General features: G+C 41.0%; 1 protein-coding gene and 1 pseudogene across 1 annotated transcript in view; both read right to left on the bottom strand.

Annotated features, from left to right (window-relative positions):
- LOC131193418 (zinc finger protein 493-like) overlaps positions 1-1,395 on the bottom strand; it is a 38,631-nt gene extending 37,236 nt beyond the window's left edge. Inside the window, exon 1 of the mRNA XM_058173541.1 lies at positions 1,061-1,395. The gene's annotated coding sequence lies outside the window, so the exon portion shown is untranslated. The remainder of the gene's footprint in view (positions 1-1,060) is intronic.
- Positions 1-20,962, bottom strand: part of LOC131190442 (zinc finger protein 845-like) — a 43,532-nt pseudogene that overhangs the window by 17,656 nt on the left and 4,914 nt on the right.

Here is a 20,962-nt window from a genome sequence, read left to right as displayed (position 1 = left end):
ATGCTCTCTCCGGAGGCGGCTCCTCTTGAGCAACTCCCCCAAACAACAGATCACGGGAGGGATCGCCCCCTTTTCTCCCCCCCCGCCGCTTTCGCGGCCATTGAACTCCAAGCCTCCTGGATCTGAAACGGCCGCAGAGAAAAGGAAACGATCAGGAAGGGCCAGCAAAATACTCATCATCTCCCCAGGGAGAAAGTTGGTGCCTGCAGGAGCGATTTTAGCAGCGCCCCAAGAAGCTGCCTTGAAGGGTCTCCTGCTTGAAAGAGGGGGATGGACTAGAAGATCCCCAAGATCCCTTCCAATTGAGTTATTCTGTTATTGGGAGATTGGCACCTCTGGGGAGGGGAGGGGAGACTCCTCCTACCTGCATTGGAAGCTCAACGGCTGTTAATCCTCCAGTACAAAGAACCGAAATTGCAGGAGATGGAGACGAGGCCATGAGAGTGTCTAGGAGTGGGGAAAAAAAACAGCAAGGGAATAATTTGGTATCAAACATCCTAAGAATATTCTTGAGCATCCAGTGCAGAAGGCTGATTTTGAGGGCTCAGGGATGCTGGGAGTTGAAGTCCACCAGTCCACCAGCTGTAAGATATGTGGACTGCAACACAGGGAGTTGAAACCCACATATCATAAGGTTGCCACCCAAGACTTTTAAACAGCAGTTCAATTGAAGAATGAAAAGGAATCGAGGGCTGAAGGCAAGGAGGGCAAAGAGATTCAAAGGCATCAGAAGGAGCCTTTACCCGATGCTCTCTCCGGAGGCGGCTCCTCTTGAGCAACTCCCCCAAACAACAGATCACGGGAGGGATCGCCCCCTTTTCTCCCCCCCGCCGCTTTCGCGGCCATTGAACTCCAAGCCTCCTGGATCTGAAACGGCCGCAGAGAAAAGGAAACGATCAGGAAGGGCCAGCAAAATACTCATCATCTCCCCAGGGAGAAAGTTGGTGCCTGCGGGAGCGATTTTAGCAGCGCCCCAAGAAGCTGCCTTGAAGGGTCTCCTGTCCGAGCCTTTCCCCAGGTGGGAAAAAGGAAGGAAGGAAGGAAGGAAGGAGCTTCTTACCTGGCGCTGGATAGGAAAGAGGCGGCTCTCTTCCTCGCCCGGACTCCGCTCCCCAAGAGATGCGCGCAGGAAAAGATCCGCGATCACCGCCGGCCACGCACGTGGATCCCCCTCCCGGAACCACCCGAGACAGGAGTTTGCAGAGCCCAAGCAGGAAGCGCTCATCGCTCCTCCCCTTTCCGTCCAGCTCCTCCCCTTCTCTAAAGGGAGGAGAGCCCCGCCCACTCGGGGGCCCCCCTGCCTGCCCCCAACTCCGGGTCGCGGGTGGGATGGGCAGCTGGGCCGCCTGGTCATGGTTTCTTTGCCCCAGGCAGTCAGGGAAACTGGGGAGAGAGGGAGGGATCCTTTGGAGGGTTGCCTGCTTTCACTTTGTTTCTCTCCAGCAGGGCTTTACAACAGTCGCATAATCCCAATCCATCTCGGAGTGTTTTCCACACTCCAGGCATTTATAGGGTTTCTCCCTGTGTGAATCCTTATGATTTATATTGATATATTGACCATCAATTGTGTTATTTTGTTATTGGGAGATTGGCACCTCTGGGGAGGGGAGGGGAGGGGAGGGGAGACTCCTCCTACCTGCATTGGAAGCTCAAGGGCTGTGAATCCTCCATTACAAAGAACCGAAATTCCAGGAGATGAAGACGAGGCCATGAGAGTGTCTAGGAGTGGGGAAAAAAACAGGAAGGGAATAATTTGGTATCAAACATCCTAAGAATATTCTTGAGCATCCAGTGCAGAAGGCTGGTTTTGAGGGCTCAGGGATGCTGGGAGTTGAAGTCCACCAGCCCTTTCCTACAGCAACGTTTCTCAATCCTGGGAGCTGTAAGATATGTGGACTGCAACACAGGGAGTTGAAACCCACATATCATAAGGTTGCCACCCAAGACTTTTAAAAAGCAGTTCAATTAAAGAATGAAAAGGAATCGAGGGCTGAAGGCAAGGAGGGCAAAGAGATTCAAAGGCATCAGAAGGAGCCTTTACCCGATGCTCTCTCCGGAGGCGGCTCCTCTTGAGCAACTCCCCCAAACAACAGATCACGGGAGGGATCGCCCCCTTTTCTCCCCCCCGCCGCTTTCGCGGCCATTGAACTCCAAGCCTCCTGGATCTGAAACGGCCGCAGAGAAAAGGAAACGATCAGGAAGGGCCAGCAAAATACTCATCATCTCCCCAGGGAGAAAGTTGGTGCCTGCGGGAGCGATTTTAGCAGCGCCCCAAGAAGCTGCCTTGAAGGGTCTCCTACTTGAAACAGGGGGATGGACTAGAAGATCTCCAAGATCCCTTCCAATTGTGTTATTCTGTTATTGGGAGATTGGCACCTCTGGGGAGGGGAGGGGAGACTCCTCCTACCTGCATTGGAAGCTCAACAGCTGTTAATCCTCCATTACAAAGAACCGAAATTGCAGGAGACGAAGACGAGGCCATGAGAGTGTCTAGGAGTGGAAAAAAAACAGCAAGGGAATAATTTGGTATCAAACATCCTAAGAATATTCTTGAGCATCCAGTGCAGAAGGCTGGTTTTGAGGGCTCAGGGATGCTGGGAGTTGAAGTCCACCAGTCCTGTCCTACAGCAACGTTTCTCAATCCTGGGAGCTGTAAGATATGTGGACTGCAACACAGGGAGTTGAAACCCACATATCATAAGGTTGCCACCCAAGACTTTTAAAAAGCAGTTCAATTGAAGAATGAAAAGGAATCGAGGGCTGAAGGCAAGGAGGGCAAAGAGATTCAAAGGCATCAGAAGGAGCCTTTACCCGATGCTCTCTCCGGAGGCGGCTCCTCTTGAGCAACTCCCCGAAACAACAGATCACGGGAGGGATCGCCCCCTTTTCTCCCCCCCGCCGCTTTCGCGGCCATTGAACTCCAAGCCTCCTGGATCTGAAACGGCCGCAGAGAAAAGGAAACGATCAGGAAGGGCCAGCAAAATACTCATCATCTCCCCAGGGAGAAAGTTGGTGCCTGCGGGAGCGATTTTAGCAGCGCCCCAAGAAGCTGCCTTGAAGGGTCTCCTGCTTGAAACAGGGGGATGGACTAGAAGATCTCCAAGATCCCTTCCAATTTAGTTATTCTGTTACTGGGAGATTGGCACATCTGGGGAGGGGAGGGGAGACTCCTCCTACCTGCATTGGAAGCTCAACGGCTGTTAATCCTCCAGTACAAAGAACCGAAATTGCAGGAGATGAAGACGAGGCCATGAGAGTGTCTAGGAGTGGGGAAAAAAAACAGCAAGGGAATAATTTGGTATCAAACATCCTAAGAATATTCTTGAGCATCCAGTGCAGAAGGCTGATTTTGAGGGCTCAGGGATGCTGGGAGTTGAAGTCCACCAGCCCTGTCCTACAGCAACGTTTCTCAATCCTGGGAGCTGTAAGATATGTGGACTGCAACACAGGGAGTTGAAACCCACATATCATAAGGTTGCCACCCAAGACTTTTAAAAAGCAGTTCAATTAAAGAATGAAAAGGAATCGAGGGCTGAAAGCAAGGAGGGCAAAGAGATTCAAAGGCATCAGAAGGAGCCTTTACCCGATGCTCTCGCTGGAGGCGGCTCCTCTTGAGCAACTCCCCGAAACAACAGATCACGGGAGGGATCGCCCCCTTTTCTCCCCCCGCCGCTTTCGCGGCCATTGAACTCCAAGCCTCCTGGATCTGAAACAGCCGCAGAGAAAAGGAAACGATCAGGATAAATATTTAACTATTTAAAAGGCCTGAGGTCGGAAAGATGTAATCCCTGCATTAAAAGTGTATGAAGTTTACAAGAAAACTGCTGTCTTTTGATTTTATTCCCATAAATGCTGCCAAAAGACCCCCTTAATACCCTATAAGAGAGTCCCATTTGCCATTCAATTCTGAAGCCAAAAAAAATCTCTAAGCTAGGAAATATTAAATATTTAAAAGGCCTGAGGCCGGAAAGATGTAATCCCTGCATTAAAAGTGTATGAAGTTTACAAGAAAAACTGCTGTCTTTTGATTTTATTCCATAAATGCTGCCAAAAGACCCCTTAATACCCTATAAGAGAGTCCCATTTGCCATTCAATTCTGAAGCCAAAAAAAATCTCTAAGCTAGGAAATATTAAATATTTAACTATTTAAAAGGCCTGAGGTCGGAAAGATGTAATCCCTACATTAAAAGTGTATGAAGTTTACAAGAAAACTGCTGTCTTTTGATTTTATTCCATAAATGCTGCCAAAAGACCCCCTTAATACCCTATAAGAGAGTCCCATTAGCCATTCAATTCTGAAGCCAAAAAAAATCTCTAAGCTAGGAAATATTAAATATTTAACTATTTAAAAGGCCTGAGGTCGGAAAGATGTAATCCCTGCATTAAAAGTGTATGAAGTTTACAAGAAAAACTGCTGTCTTTTGATTTTATTCCATAAATGCTGCCAAAAGACCCCTTAATACCCTATAAGAGAGTCCCATTAGCCATTCAATTCTGAAGCCAAAAAATCTCTAAGCTAGGAAATATTAAATATTTAACTATTTAAAAGGCCTGAGGTCGGAAAGATGTAATCCCTGCATTAAAAGTGTATGAAGTTTACAAGAAAACTGCTGTCTTTTGATTTTATTCCATAAATGCTGCCAAAAGACCCCTTAATACCCTATAAGAGAGTCCCATTAGCCATTCAATTCTGAAGCCAAAAAATCTCTAAGCTAGGAAATATTAAATATTTAACTATTTAAAAGGCCTGAGGTCGGAAAGATGTAATCCCTGCATTAAAAGTGTATGAAGTTTACAAGAAAACTGCTGTCTTTTGATTTTATTCCCATAAATGCTGCCAAAAGACCCCCTTAATACCCTATAAGAGAGTCCCATTTGCCATTCAATTCTGAAGCCAATAAAAATCACTAAGCTAGGAAATATTAAATATTTAACTATTTAAAAGGCCTGAGGTCGGAAAGATGTAATCCCTGCATTAAAAGTGTATGAAGTTTACAAGAAAACTGCTGTCTTTTGATTTTATTCCATAAATGCTGCCAAAAGACCCCTTAATACCCTATAAGAGAGTCCCATTAGCCATTCAATTCTGAAGCCAAAAAATCTCTAAGCTAGGAAATATTAAATATTTAACTATTTAAAAGGCCTGAGGTCGGAAAGATGTAATCCCTGCATTAAAAGTGTATGAAGTTTACAAGAAAACTGCTGTCTTTTGATTTTATTCCATAAATGCTGCCAAAAGACCCCTTAATACCCTATAAGAGAGTCCCATTAGCCATTCAATTCTGAAGCCAAAAAATCTCTAAGCTAGGAAATATTAAATATTTAACTATTTAAAAGGCCTGAGGTCGGAAAGATGTAATCCCTGCATTAAAAGTGTATGAAGTTTACAAGAAAACTGCTGTCTTTTGATTTTATTCCCATAAATGCTGCCAAAAGACCCCCTTAATACCCTATAAGAGAGTCCCATTTGCCATTCAATTCTGAAGCCAAAAAAATCTCTAAGCTAGGAAATATTAAATATTTAACTATTTAAAAGGCCTGAGGTCGGAAAGATGTAATCCCTGCATTAAAAGTGTATGAAGTTTACAAGAAAACTGCTGTCTTTTGATTTTATTCCATAAATGCTGCCAAAAGACCCCTTAATACCCTATAAGAGAGTCCCATTAGCCATTCAATTCTGAAGCCAAAAAATCTCTAAGCTAGGAAATATTAAATATTTAACTATTTAAAAGGCCTGAGGTCGGAAAGATGTAATCCCTGCATTAAAAGTGTATGAAGTTTACAAGAAAACTGCTGTCTTTTGATTTTATTCCATAAATGCTGCCAAAAGACCCCCTTAATACCCTATAAGAGAGTCCCATTAGCCATTCAATTCTGAAGCCAAAAAAAATCTCTAAGCTAGGAAATATTAAATATTTAACTATTTAAAAGGCCTGAGGTCGGAAAGATGTAATCCCTGCATTAAAAGTGTATGAAGTTTACAAGAAAAACTGCTGTCTTTTGATTTTATTCCCATAAATGCTGCCAAAAGACCCCCTTAATACCCTATAAGAGAGTCCCATTAGCCATTCAATTCTGAAGCCAAAAAAAATCTCTAAGCTAGGAAATATTAAATATTTAACTATTTAAAAGGCCTGAGGTCGGAAAGATGTAATCCCTGCATTAAAAGTGTATGAAGTTTACAAGAAAAACTGCTAGTAAACAGTCCAGGTAGTCCTCGTCTTTACAATGGTTTATTTAATGACTGCTCAAAGTTTCACTGAAAAAAAATCTTACGACCCTTTTTCACACTTATGACGGTTGCAGCATCCCTATGGCCACGTGATCAAAATTCAGACACTTGGGAACTGATTCGCATTTACGACCGTTGTAGTGTCCAGGGGTCACGTGATCACCTCTTGCGACCTCTGATGAGCAAAGTCCATGGGAAAAACCACAGTTGCTTAACAACCGTGTGACTAATTCAGCTGCAATGATTTGCTTAAGAATCGTAGCAAGAAAGATCACAAAATGGAATATAATTCACTTAGGAAACATTTCACTGAAGAACAAAGATTTTGGGCTCACTTGTGGTCGTAAATCAAGGACTACCTGTACAAAATATTTCTCCTATAGTAAAACAGCTCCAAGCCTAACAGAGCCTGATTGAAGTTTGCAGAGAGAGGCTTCCTGGCGTATTCCCCATTTCCTCCTCAAGAATTGCTCTTCCCATCTGGTTGAAAGAAGGAAAGAGATCCTTCCGGACTCAAAGGCACTTCTGGTTTTCCTTACCTTTCCTGCTCCAGCCGTGTTACCAGATGTGCCCAGCCTCCAATTGAACACATTGAAGACAAGATTGTAAGCAACAACTTTATTCTGCAGAAAAAGTAACACAAGGAAATCTCCCTCAAAGCCTTTGTACCCCACCAACGTCACTGGAGGGCTTTACACAACATTTGCCACACAGTTTACAACCCAGAGTCAGAAGGAATTTTCTCATCTCCCTTTACAGTAATTCTTGCCTGTTTTACACAAATGTCTTAGCCTTCCTGCATTACCTTCCCTTCCCAGTCAAATTTCCATTTCCATTTCCATTCCTATTTCTATATTCTATTCTATTCCACTCCATTCCATTACTATTCCATTCCATTCTATTTTTATTCTTATTGTTTCTAATCTTATTCTACTCTACTGTAGCACAAAGTTCTAATATCCAAAAGTGAATTCCTAGTTCTACAAGGCAACTCTTCTTTTTAATGGATCAAGACGTTTCTGCTGCTTCGGAAGCCCTTCCCATACTCCATGCATTGCTACAGAATCTCCTGCAAAACGCCCATGGGCGTGAAGCAAATTTTGAGAATCAACACGAGCCAATTTACATCATTTTTTCCTGCTGTGGGTCTTCTTATGGCAATTAAAGTCACTACAGGTTCTGAATTCCTTTCCACACTCTACACACTGATACGGTTTCTCCCCTGTGTGGATCCAAAACTACCATTCTATTACAACATTTTCCACACTCCAGGCATTTATAGGGTTTTTTCCCTGTGTGAGGCCTTCTACGGTTCTTGAGTGAATTACTTTGACTAAAGCTTTTTCCGAACTCATGAACATGTATATGGTTTCTCCCCAGTGTGGATCCTCTTGTGGATCCTGAGTGAAGCCTTCTAGGACTCCTGAGTGAATGATTTCAACTAAAGCTTTTTCCACACTCATGACATGTATATGGTTTCTCCCCTGTGTGGATTCTTTTATGGAGCGTAAGATTCCACCTGTCTTTGAAACTCTTTCCACAGTTGATGCATTTAAATGGCTTCTCCCCTGTGTGGATCCTCATGTGGGAAGTAAGCTGGCCACTCACACGAAAACATTTTCCACACTCCAGGCATTTATAGGGTGTCTCCCCTGAGTGAATCCTCCTATGGATCCTGAGTGAATTATTATGTCTAAAGCTTTTTCCGCACTCATGACATGTATATGGTTTCTCCCCAGTGTGGAGCCTTTTGTGGGAAGTGAGTTCACTGGAGGTACTGAAGCTTTTTCCACACTCCAGGCACTTATAGGGTTTCTCCCCTGTGTGAATCCTTTTATGGTTCCTCAGTGCTTTAGAAACCCTGAAGAGTTTTCCACACTCCTGGCACTGATATGGTTTCTCCCCAGTGTGGGTCCTGCTATGTCCGATATAGTTTTTTTTTTCATTGAAGCTCTTTCCACAAGTGTGGCATTCATATGGTTTCTCCCCAGTGTGGAGCCTTTTGTGGGAAGTGAGGGAACTCGAAGTGGTGAAGCATTTGTCACATTCGGTGCACTTATAAGGCTTTTCACCCGTGTGGGTCCTTTTATGGAGAGTAAGATTTCGTGGATTAGTGAAGCGCTTCCCACACTCGGGGCATTGATATGGTTTCTCTCCACTATGGATACCTTTATGACTACTTAGGTGGCTGGAGTTACTGAAGCTCCTTCCACACTGCAGGCATTTGTATGGTTTCTCTCCTGTGTGAATCCTATTATGTACAGTTAGTGTAATACATCTACTAAAGCTTTTTCCACACTCCAAGCATTCATAGGGTTTCTCCCCTGTGTGAATCCTCTTATGGCAAGTAAGGGTACCGGAGGTACTGAAGCTTTTTCCACACTCCAAACATTCATAGGGTTTCTCCCCTGTGTGAATCCTCTTATGGCAAGTAAGTTCACCGGAGGTCCTGAAGCATTTTCCACACTCTGTGCATTTACACGGCTTCTCTCCGGTGTGGATCCTCTTATGTAAAATGAGCTTACTTGGAGAGCAGAAGCTCTTCCCACATTCCAGGCATTTACATGATTTCTTCTCAGTGGGGCTTTTTTTCCGGGAATTTGGTTCCTTGCTCTGAGGAAACCTCGTTCTACCCTCCTTGCATTGATGCAACTTCTCCTCTCTGTGGAGGCTTTGAGGGGAAGTAAGGGAGGCGCTGCTTCCGAAGCTGTTTCCCCAACTAATGCATTGATGCTGCTTCCTCTCTTCGTGGACCTTCGTATGTGAATTAAAGTGACTTTTCTGCCTGAAGTTCCTTCCACAATCCAGACATTTGTGTTGATCCTCTGCTTTGTGAATCTTTTTATGCAATGCAAGAGAGCGGCTTGTCCCGAAGGTTTCTGCACACTCCGTACATTTGTACATTTCTCCTCCTTCTTGTCTAATTTCATGTAAAGGAGGAGGACGGATCCTTTTGGAGGGTTGCCTGCTTTCACTTTGTTTCTCTCCAGCAGGGCTTTTACAACAGTCGCATAATCCCAATCCATCTCGGAGTGTTTTCCCACACCTTGAACACACTTCTTTTGAGCAATTCTCCAGCTCAACCGTTAACAGGTTTTCTTCCGAACTTTGCTTTCCATACATTTTTTCGGCAACTTCCTTTTTGTTTTTTTGCAAAGCTGCGGCTGCCTCTTGGCCAGAATCCTCCATCTCCCATCCGTCACCTGCTTGCAACAGAAAAAAAAGTTAACAGAAACTTAGGTGCAAAAGGGATCAAGCACCACTGCTTTATTGGAACAGTTATCAATATTCTTCCCAACTCCCATTTGTTCAAAAGATGATGCTATGCTTGTTATTAATGTGGAAACAGTGTTGTATTGTTTCCACAGAATTGTAAGAAGACATGTTGGCCTTCGTTGGAAATTCATTGTATATGTTTCTAATCGCATGAGCTAGATTGAACCTTGAGAATTGTACATAGGAGCTCGGATCAGAGGCCTCTGCTATGCTAGAAACCAACCATAACCAGAAGTTACTGATATGATAGTTACTCTAGAGACAACCCCTAGGAACTAGGACCATAAAAGGAAATTCATAAATAAGGGCAGGGGGAGATAGAATTAGAGTAGTGGGAGATGTAATGCGGGGGAGTTAATGTATTCACTTTAGAAACTTTGGATAGGTTGTGACATCGTTATTACTGAGCCAATGAAGAACAGGTGGGAGGTCAATTTGTAAAGCTACTAGAGAATATAAGGCAAATGTATTGATGATTTCGGGTACCTGCCTGTGCCTGGTCCACTCACTTTGCAAAGTGAAGAATAAAATTACCGTTGTTTTCTCTGGGAGGTTTTAGAATAGAATAGAATAGAATAGAATAGAATAGAATAGAATAGAATAGAATAGAATAGAATAGAATAGAATAGAATAGAATAGAATAGAATAGAATAGAATAGAAAAGAATAGAATAGAATAGAATAGAATAGAATAGAATAGAATAGAATAGAATAGAATAGAATAGAATAGAATAGAATAGAATAGAATAGAATAGAATAGAATAGAATAGAATAGAATAGAATAGAATAGAATAGAATAGAATAGAATAGGATAGAATAGAATAGAATAGAATAGAATAGAATAGAATAGAATAGAATAGAATAGAATAGAATAGAATAGAATAGAATAGAATAGAATAGAATAGAATAGAATAGAATAGAATAGAATAGAATAGAATAGAATAGAATAGAATAGAATAGAATAGAATAGAATAGAATAGAATAGAATAGAATAGAATAGAATAGAATAGAATAGAATAGAATAGAATAGAATAGAATAGAATAGAATAGAATAGAATAGAATAGAATAGAATAGAATAGAATAGAATAGAATAGAATAGAATAGAATAGAATAGAATAGAATAGAATAGAATAGAATAGAATAGAATAGAATAGAATAGAATAGAATAGAATAGAATAGAATAGAATAGAATAGAATAGAATAGAATAGAATAGAATAGAATAGAATAGAATAGAATAGAATAGAATAGAATAGAATAGAATAGAATAGAATAGAATAGAATAGAATAGAATAGAATAGAATAGAATAGAATAGAATAGAATAGAATAGAATAGAATAGAATAGAATAGAATAGAATAGAATAGAATAGAATAGAATAGAATAGAATAGAATAGAATAGAATAGAATAGAATAGAATAGAATAGAATAGAATAGAATAGAATAGAATAGAATAGAATAGAATAGAATAGAATAGAATAGAATAGAATAGAATAGAATAGAATAGAATAGAATAGAATAGAATAGAATAGAATAGAATAGAATAGAATAGAATAGAATAGAATAGAATAGAATAGAATAGAATAGAATAGAATAGAATAGAATAGAATAGAATAGAATAGAATAGAATAGAATAGAATAGAATAGAATAGAATAGAATAGAATAGAATAGAATAGAATAGAATAGAATAGAATAGAATAGAATAGAATAGAATAGAATAGAATAGAATAGAATAGAATAGAATAGAATAGAATAGAATAGAATAGAATAGAATAGAATAGAATAGAATAGAATAGAATAGAATAGAATAGAATAGAATAGAATAGAATAGAATAGAATAGAATAGAATAGAATAGAATAGAATAGAATAGAATAGAATAGAATAGAATAGAATAGAATAGAATAGAATAGAATAGAATAGAATAGAATAGAATAGAATAGAATAGAATAGAATAGAATAGAATAGAATAGAATAGAATAGAATAGAATAGAATAGAATAGAATAGAATAGAATAGAATAGAATAGAATAGAATAGAATAGAATAGAATAGAATAGAATAGAATAGAATAGAATAGAATAGAATAGAATAGAATAGAATAGAATAGAATAGAATAGAATAGAATAGAATAGAATAGAATAGAATAGAATAGAATAGAATAGAATAGAATAGAATAGAATAGAATAGAATAGAATAGAATAGAATAGAATAGAATAGAATAGAATAGAATAGAATAGAATAGAATAGAATAGAATAGAATAGAATAGAATAGAATAGAATAGAATAGAATAGAATAGAATAGAATAGAATAGAATAGAATAGAATAGAATAGAATAGAATAGAATAGAATAGAATAGAATAGAATAGAATAGAATAGAATAGAATAGAATAGAATAGAATAGAATAGAATAGAATAGAATAGAATAGAATAGAATAGAATAGAATAGAATAGAATAGAATAGAATAGAATAGAATAGAATAGAATAGAATAGAATAGAATAGAATAGAATAGAATAGAATAGAATAGAATAGAATAGAATAGAATAGAATAGAATAGAATAGAATAGAATAGAATAGAATAGAATAGAATAGAATAGAATAGAATAGAATAGAATAGAATAGAATAGAATAGAATAGAATAGAATAGAATAGAATAGAATAGAATAGAATAGAATAGAATAGAATAGAATAGAATAGAATAGAATAGAATAGAATAGAATAGAATAGAATAGAATAGAATAGAATAGAATAGAATAGAATAGAATAGAATAGAATAGAATAGAATAGAATAGAATAGAATAGAATAGAATAGAATAGAATAGAATAGAATAGAATAGAATAGAATAGAATAGAATAGAATAGAATAGAATAGAATAGAATAGAATAGAATAGAATAGAATAGAATAGAATAGAATAGAATAGAATAGAATAGAATAGAATAGAATAGAATAGAATAGAATAGAATAGAATAGAATAGAATAGAATAGAATAGAATAGAATAGAATAGAATAGAATAGAATAGAATAGAATAGAATAGAATAGAATTTTTATTGGCCAAGTGTGACTAGACAACGAATCCCACAATAAGTTTTTTATACGATTTGACCTTTGGCTACTAAATGTAAATATCTTAACAGAATCCCTTACCTAAGGAGGCCAAGTTCCTCAGGTTTTCCAGCATGACCTCTTGGTACAGGGCTTTTTGCTCAGAGTCCAGCAGGGCCCACTCCTCCACGGAGAAAAACACAGCTGCATCCTCAAATGATACCAAATCCTGACACAGGGAGTGGAAAAAAACACAACGTATTCCATGAGCATTCCTAACAATGAACACTTCAATGAATTACTTGCAAGTCCTCTTCTTAAAGAGCAAAATGCAGAATTTCCAAGTAGAGCAAACGAGCATGTTAGGATATTGAATTTAATAGCTGGAACAGTAAAGTCTACAATAGGCCGGAACCAGTGGTGAGATTCTACCGGTTCTAGACGGTTCGGCCGAACCGTTTGTTAAATTGGCGGTTCGCCCCGCCCCTTGCCCCTCCCCTCCCCACCATTACTTACCGGTGTTGGCGGCCATGTGGCGCTTGGATCGGGTGGGCTGCGAGGCCGCCGACCGAAGCAGGCCTCCATCCAGGTGTCTCTCTAGCCAGCGATTAAAGCGCCTCGCTGGCCACGTGGCTAGCGAGGCGCTTTAATCGCTGGCTAGAGAGACCCTTGTATGGTGGCCTCGCAGCCCAGCCCATCCAAGCGTCACGCAGCCGCCAACAGATACCGGTAAGTAATGGTGGGGAGAGGCATCTTCATCCCAGCTTTTTCCATTCAATTTCCCCCCCACAATTTAGCAGCCACTTCCATCACCCTGACAAGCAGGGAGCTGCTGCATTTTAAATAAAAATCGTACATAACTGCTTGATTAGGAAAACAGTGTCATTTTATGAGACTCCACAACAGGATTCATATACAGGAAATTCTCAGGCAAGAAATGTTAGAATACCACGGCAGGGCCAGCCTACCCTACCCCATTTGGAGAAAGAGTGATGGAGAGAAAGAGGAGGACGAAGCCCAGGATGGGAGGAAGGAAGGAAGGAAGGAAGGAAGGAAGGAAGGAAGGAAGGAAGGAAGGAAGGAAGGAAGGAAGGAAGGAAGGAAGGAAGGAAGGAAGGAAGGAAGGAAGATGAGAAAGGGAGAAGGAGGGAAAGAAGGAAGGAAGGAAGGAAGGAAGGAAGGAAGGAAGGAAGGAAGGAAGGAAGGAGGATGGAGGATGGAGGAAAGAAGGAAGAAAAGGAAGGAAGGAAGGAAGGAAGGAAGGAAGGAAGGAAGGAAGGAAGGAAGGAAGGAAGGAAGGAAGGAAGGAAGGAAGGAAGGAAGGAAGGAAGGAAGGAAGGAAGGAAGGAAGGAAGGAAGGAAGGAAGGAAGGAAGGAAGGAAGGAAGGAAGGAAGGAAGGAAGGAAGGAAGGAAGGAAGGAAGGAAGGAAGGAAGGAGGGGATGGTGGGCATTGAAGGAGAAGCCCCTCGCACTCCTCCACCAGCGCTTCTTCCCTTCCCCGCGCCCATCCTGAACCAAGCCTCCTTTTTCCTCCTTATCTTTGTTTCTTGTTAAACACCCCTCCCCGAACTATTTGATTCCTTGCTCATATTTCTCTCCCCCTCCTACCCAGCCCCTCGTCCTCCTGCCCTCCCCCCACTTTTCCCATTCTCCCCCAACCCCACCCTTCTCGGCATCGCCAGCTCCTTAGGCAGCATCCCTTTTTGCAACGACTTCTGGCTTCAGCCACCCATCACTCACTGCGGTCTCTTTATCTCCGTCTACATTGTAGCCCGCCCCCCCCCCTTCTCCTGCATTTCTTTCCTTTCATTCTTCCCAAACGGCTGGTGCTTCTGCTCCCTCCGGCATCATGAGTTTTCTTTCTCCTCCCTTATCTTTGTTTCTTGTTAAACACCCCCTCCCCGAACTATTTGATTCCTTGCTCATATTTCTCTCCCTTATCTTTGTTTCTTGTTAAACACCCCTCCCCGAACTATTTGATTCCTTGCTCATATTTCTCTCCTTATCTTTGTTTCTTGTTAAACACCCCTCCCCGAACTATTTGATTCCTTGCTCATATTTCTCTCCCTTATCTTTGTTTCTTGTTAAACACCCCTCCCCGAACTATTTGATTCCTTGCTCATATTTCTCTCCCTTATCTTTGTTTCTTGTTAAACACCCCCTCCCCCGAACTATTTGATTCCTTGCTCATATTTCTCTCCCGCTAACACACACACCCTTTAGCTTTCTCCAGCTTGGAGTTGTAACTGGATGCAAGTAGAATTTTGGGGGGGCTCAGAATGTGGCGTGAACCCAGCCGATTTATTGTTAAGAAACTGAGTTAACTTAGAGGCCAGGTTATAAATTCAGCCACAACAATTGTGGAAGAACTGAGATGACTCTCTGGGCAGGTGTAATTGACAATTACTGCGATGCATTTTAAATAAAAAATCGTACATAACTGCTTGATTAGGAAAACAGTGTCATTTTATGAGACTCCACAACAGGATTCATATACAGGAAATTCTCAGGCAAGAAATGTTAGAATACCACGGCAGGGCCAGCCTACCCTACCCCATTTGGAGAAAGAGTGATGGAGAGAAAGAAGGGGGCAGAAAATGATGAAGGAGAGAAAGAGGAGGAGGAGACTCCTCCTACCCAGCCCCTCGTCCTCCTGCCCTCCCCACTTTTCCCATTCTCCCCCAACCCCACCCTTCTCGGCATCGCCAGCTCCTTAGGCAGCATCCCTTTTTGCAACGACTTCTGGCTTCAGCCACCCATCACTCACTCCGGGCTCTTTTTCTCCGTCTACATTGTAGCCCCCTTCTCCTGCATTTCTTTCCTTTCATTCTTCCCAAACGGCTGGTGCTTCTGCTCCCTCCGGCATCATGAGTTTTCTTTCTCCTCCCTTATCTTTGTTTCTTGTTAAACACCCCCTCCCCCGAACTATTTGATTCCTTGCTCATATTTCTCTCCCTTATCTTTGTTTCTTGTTAAACACCCCCTCCCCCGAACTATTTGATTCCTTGCTCATATTTCTCTCCCGCTAACACACACACCCTTTAGCTTTCTCCAGCTTGGAGTTGTAACTGGATGCAAGTAGAATTTTGGGGGGGCTCAGAATGTGGCGTGAACCCAGCCGATTTATTGTTAAGAAACTGAGTTAACTTAGAGGCCAGGTTATAAATTCAGCCACAACAATTGTGGAAGAACTGAGATGACTCTCTGGGCAGGTGTAATTGACAATTACTGCGATGCATTTTAAATAAAAAATCGTACATAACTGCTTGATTAGGAAAACAGTGTCATTTTATGAGACTCCACAACAGGATTCATATACAGGAAATTCTCAGGCAAGAAATGTTAGAATACCACGGCAGGGCCAGCCTACCCTACCCCATTTGGAGAAAGAGTGATGGAGAGAAAGAAGGGGGCAGAAAATGATGAAGGAGAGAAAGAGAGATGAAGGATAGAAGGGGTAGAAAGATGAAGGAGAGAAAGGGGTGGGAGAAAGATGGAGAGAAAGAGGGAGGGAGAATGGATTTGTTCTGGTAATTGGTTTAACAAGCATGGCACTGAAAAAGTGACTTATGACCGTTTTTCACACTTATGAACATTGCAGCAAACTGTCATTAGGGCAAAGAAGCTATGTTACATGACCACCTGGCCACGTCCACCCGGTCACATGAAGCACCGCAGTTGTGACATGACATGGCTATTAAAAATGCTGCAACAGGCATAAATGATGACCGGTCATAAGTGTGAGGACTGGTTAAAAGTGTGAGAACCTGTCAGAAATCACTTTTTTCAGTCCTCTGGGTAGTCCCTATGTGCATAGGGACTACCGAAAGGGCTGAAAAACGTGATTTCTGATAGATTCTGACACCTTTGAACAGACCTCGCATTTATGACCATCTTCACATTTATGCCTGTTGCAGCATTCTTAACCGTGTCACTCATTTCACAACTGCTTCTCTTTACTACGGTTACAAGATAGGGTGCAAAACGTAAAATGTGAGGACAGTCGTAAGTACAAGGACTGGTCAAAAGTGCGAGGACAGGTCAAAAATAACTTTTTCAGCCCTCTGAGTAGTCCCTTGCACATAGGGACTACCCAGAGGGCTGAAAAAAGTGACTTATGACCGTTTTCACACTTATGACCGTTTTCACACTTATGACCGGTCATCATTTATGCCTGTTGCAGCATTTTGCATAGGGACTACCCAGAGGGCTGAAAAAAGTGATTTCTGACAGGTTCTCGCACTTTTGACCAGTCCTCACACTTATGACCGGTCATCATTTATGCCTGTTTGCAGCATTTTGTGCATAGGGACTTCTCAGAGGGTTGAAAAAGTTATTTTTGACCTGTCCTCACACTTTTGACTGGTCCTCACACCTACGACTGCACATTTTACATTTTGCGCCCTATCTTGTAACCGTGGTGAAGAGAAGCAGTTGTGAAATGAGTGACATGGTTGCTAAAAATGCTGCAATGGGCATTAATGTGAGGATGGTCATAAGAGCGAGGACCGGTCAAAAGTGCGAGGACTGGTCAAAAATGACTTTTTTTAGCCCTCTAGTTTCTATGCCCATAGCCACACCCAACCAGTCACATGACCAGCGAGCCACGCCCACCCAGTCACATGACCAGCGAGACACGCCCACCCAGTCACATGACCAGCGAGCCACACCCCAAAATAAACCACGCCCACAGAACCGGTTGTTAAAAAAATTGAATCCCACCACTGGCCGGAACACAATTCTAACTGATTAGTTAGAGAGTGCTGACTCATGTACGATGCAATCTATGCTATGATTGGTTGCTGTAAGTATAAAGGGGGCGTTTCCATTTTTTCCCTCCTTTTTTTCCTTCTGTGTGATGTTTTAGATTTACCTCATGATGTTCCTGACTATTTTATGTTTTTCCTTTTCTGGACGATGACAAAGACTGCTGTAAATTTGTAGGTTAAATATATTTTTATTTATATAAAGGACTACAAGTCCAAATTACGTGTCTTGGACTTCAACTTGACAGCTGCTGCAAAAATCCTTGACCGAACATCTTCTCTGGAAAACTTTATACTGCTCCATAAAACCTCACTAAGGCCACACCTAGAATACTGCATTCAGTTTTGGTCACCACATTATAAAAAAGGTATTCAGATTTTGGAAAAAGTGCAGAGAAGTGCAACTAAGATAATTAAAAGCCTGGATTTAGATTTTATAGATTTTAAGCCAGAAGTTTTCTTATTGGGGATCATACCAGAAATATATAGTAGAGAATTGAAATATCTGATGGTGAATAATATAACAGCAGCCAGGATTGTGTTTGCTAAAAATTGGAAAAATGAGAAAATACCTTTGCAAAATGAAATTATTAGGAAAATAATGGAATGTGCACGAAATGAGTAAACTGACATTTGAAATTAGAGAGCAGGAAGAAAAGCAATATTATAAGATATGGGATTTATTTTATCAAAGGCTAGAAGAAAAGTTATGTTAGTAAAGATTAGAGGAGGATCATTATTAACTGAAAGATTAAACTGAATGGTTTTAGAAGGACGGAATGAATGATGTTTTTAGATAAAATATATATTTGTGGACATGTATATGGAATGAGAGAACGAAAGGTTATAGCCATTGGTTTATTAAAAGATCAGATATTAGATGGAAGTAATGTAACCAAGTTGTAGGCAAGATTGGTTGTAGCCAAGATGGCGCTGACGAAGGCTGCCTCGGTGAAATGCTCTCTAATTGTTTCTTTATTTCTAATTGTTCTGTGACTCACTACGGATTTCCTACTCACGAGACCATCTGCTAAAAATTAAGGAACATTTCTTTAAGGAGCAGCTTTCTTTGATCTCACTCCCGCCTGTCTTTACAAACACGGAGGAGATTCTAACACAGGAGGAGGCAATTCCCATGGAGCCATGGATTACTAAAAAAACCAAACGACGGAAACGAGAGAGGTAAGCGATCTGGGATCTTAAACAGATTAAGAAATCGCAATAAAACTCCTCTGCCTTCAATTTTCCTAACAAATATACGCTCACTTGCAAATAAGATGGATGAAATACTCCTCTTAAACAAATACTATTCTGATTTTTGCAATTCAGCAGTCCTATGCTTCTCTGAAACCTGGTTAAATGAATCAATTGAAAATAGCAGCCTGAACATTCCAGGGTTTCAGATTGAACGATCAGACAGGATTCCAGAAACATTTGGTAAAAAAAAGGAGGAGGCTTATGCCTATATATTAATAGAAACTGGTGTCAAGATTTTAAAATAATTTACAAATTCTGTGACAACAATTTAGAGACTCTAATTATCAACTGCAAACCTTACTATTCGCCTCGTGAATTTTCCTCATTTCTTCTAATTGCTGTTTATGTCCCACCACAAGCCTGTGTAAACAAGGCATTACGAACTCTAGCTGACCAAATCATGGAGGCTGAAGCCAAACACCCTGATTCACTGGCCATTGTTTTGGGAGATCTAAACAAGGCAAACTTAAGGAAAGAGCTACCAAAATACTTTCAGCATGTCAATTGTCCCACCAGAGGCAAGAATACTCTAGACCATTGCTACACAACACTAAAAGATGCTTATCGGTCTTTACCATGTGCAGCTGTAGGACACTCTGATCATTGCATGATTCACCTTGTACCTGCTTACAGGCAAAGACTTAAAACCAATAATTAAATCAGTGAAGACCTGGAAGGAGGAATCAAAATTAAAGCTACAGGCATGTTTTGACTGCACTGATTGGAATATTTTTAAAGATACCTCTGCAGACCTGGATGAACTCACAGATACTGTAACATCATATGTCAGCTTCTGTGAAGACCTATGTGTACCTACAAGGAACTTGCAAATATACAGTAACAACAACCTTGGTTTACACCTAAACTTAAGCAGCTACGATATTCCAAAGAGGAAGCCTACAGAAAAGGTGATAAAATGCTGTATAATCAGGCCAGAAATGCACTAACAAGGGAGATCAGAGCAGCAAAAAGAAGCTACTCTGAAAAGCTAAAGAATCAGTTTTCAGCAAATGAACCAGCAAACATGTGGAAAACTCTTAAAAATATCACCGGCTATGGCAAACCTCCTTCCCAGGCTGAAGGTAATCAACAACTGGCAGATGACCTGAATGAGTTTTACTGCAGGCTTGAAAGGAAACTACAGCCACCTATCTCCACAACCCCCATCTCAGACACACCAACAACAGCCAAGCCTCCTACAACTGACCCCATTTCATTGGGTTCACAACCCCTAGTGATCACAGAAAAGGAAGTGCAGGACCTATTTCACAGACAAAAGCCAGGAAAAGCTCCAGGCCCAGACAAGATAACTCCTTCTTGCTTAAAAGTCTGTGCTGACCAATTGGCCCCATCTTCACCCATATTTTCAATAAATCACTAGAGATGTGTTATGTTCCTTCTTGCTTCAAACGCTCTACCATCATCCCAGTGCCGAAGAAGCCCACTATCAAGGAACTGAATGACTACAGACCAGTTGCTTTAACATCTGTAGTCATGAAAACCTTTGAAAGGCTAGTGCTTTCCTACCTGAAAACCATCACGGATCCGCTGTTAGACCCCTTGCAATTTGCATACCGAGGAAATAGATCAACAGATGATGCTGTTAATATGGCTCTGCACTACATCCTACAACATCTTGAGTCTCCAAAGACCTATGCAAGGGTCCTTTTTGTAGACTTTAGTTCAGCATTCAATACCATCATTCCAGACATTCTTCTAACTAAGCTAAACCAGCTACAGGTACCGGAACAGACTTGTAAGTGGATCACAAGCTTCCTAACAAACAGGAAGCAGCAGGTGAAGCTAAGCAAGATCACATCAAATACTTGTACAATTAGCACAGAGGCCCCCCAAGGCTGTGTGCTCTCCCCACTTCTCTTCCCTCTGTATACCAATGACTGCATCTCCAATGATCCATCTGTTAAGCTACTGAAGTTCGCAGATGACACAACAGTGATTGGTCTCATTCGAGACAATGACGAATCCGCATATAGACGAGAGGTCGAAGGACTAGCCTTGTGGTGCAACCAAAACAATCTGGAACTGAACACACTCAAAACCGTAGAAATGGTGGTAGACTTTAGGAGAAACCCTTCCATACTCCCACCTCTCACAATATTTGACAACACAGTATCAACAGTAGAAACCTTTAAATTTCTAGATTCAATCATATCGCAAGATCTCAAATGGACAGCGAACATCAAAAACATCATTAAAAAAGGACAACAAAGAATGTTCTTTCTGCGCCAACTCAGTCAGCTCAAACTGCCCAAGGAGCTACTGATTCAGTTCTACAGAGGAATTATTGAGTCTGTCATTTGCACCTCTATAACTGTCTGGTTCGGTTCTGCAACCCAACAAGAAAAACACAGACTTCAGAGGATAAT

This window comes from Ahaetulla prasina, chromosome 2 (genome assembly GCF_028640845.1).
Source record: "Ahaetulla prasina isolate Xishuangbanna chromosome 2, ASM2864084v1, whole genome shotgun sequence".
NCBI classification, from domain to species: domain Eukaryota; kingdom Metazoa; phylum Chordata; class Lepidosauria; order Squamata; family Colubridae; genus Ahaetulla; species Ahaetulla prasina.
The sequence above is the reverse complement of the archived record's forward strand: the minus strand, read 5'-3'. Positions and strand labels throughout refer to the sequence as shown.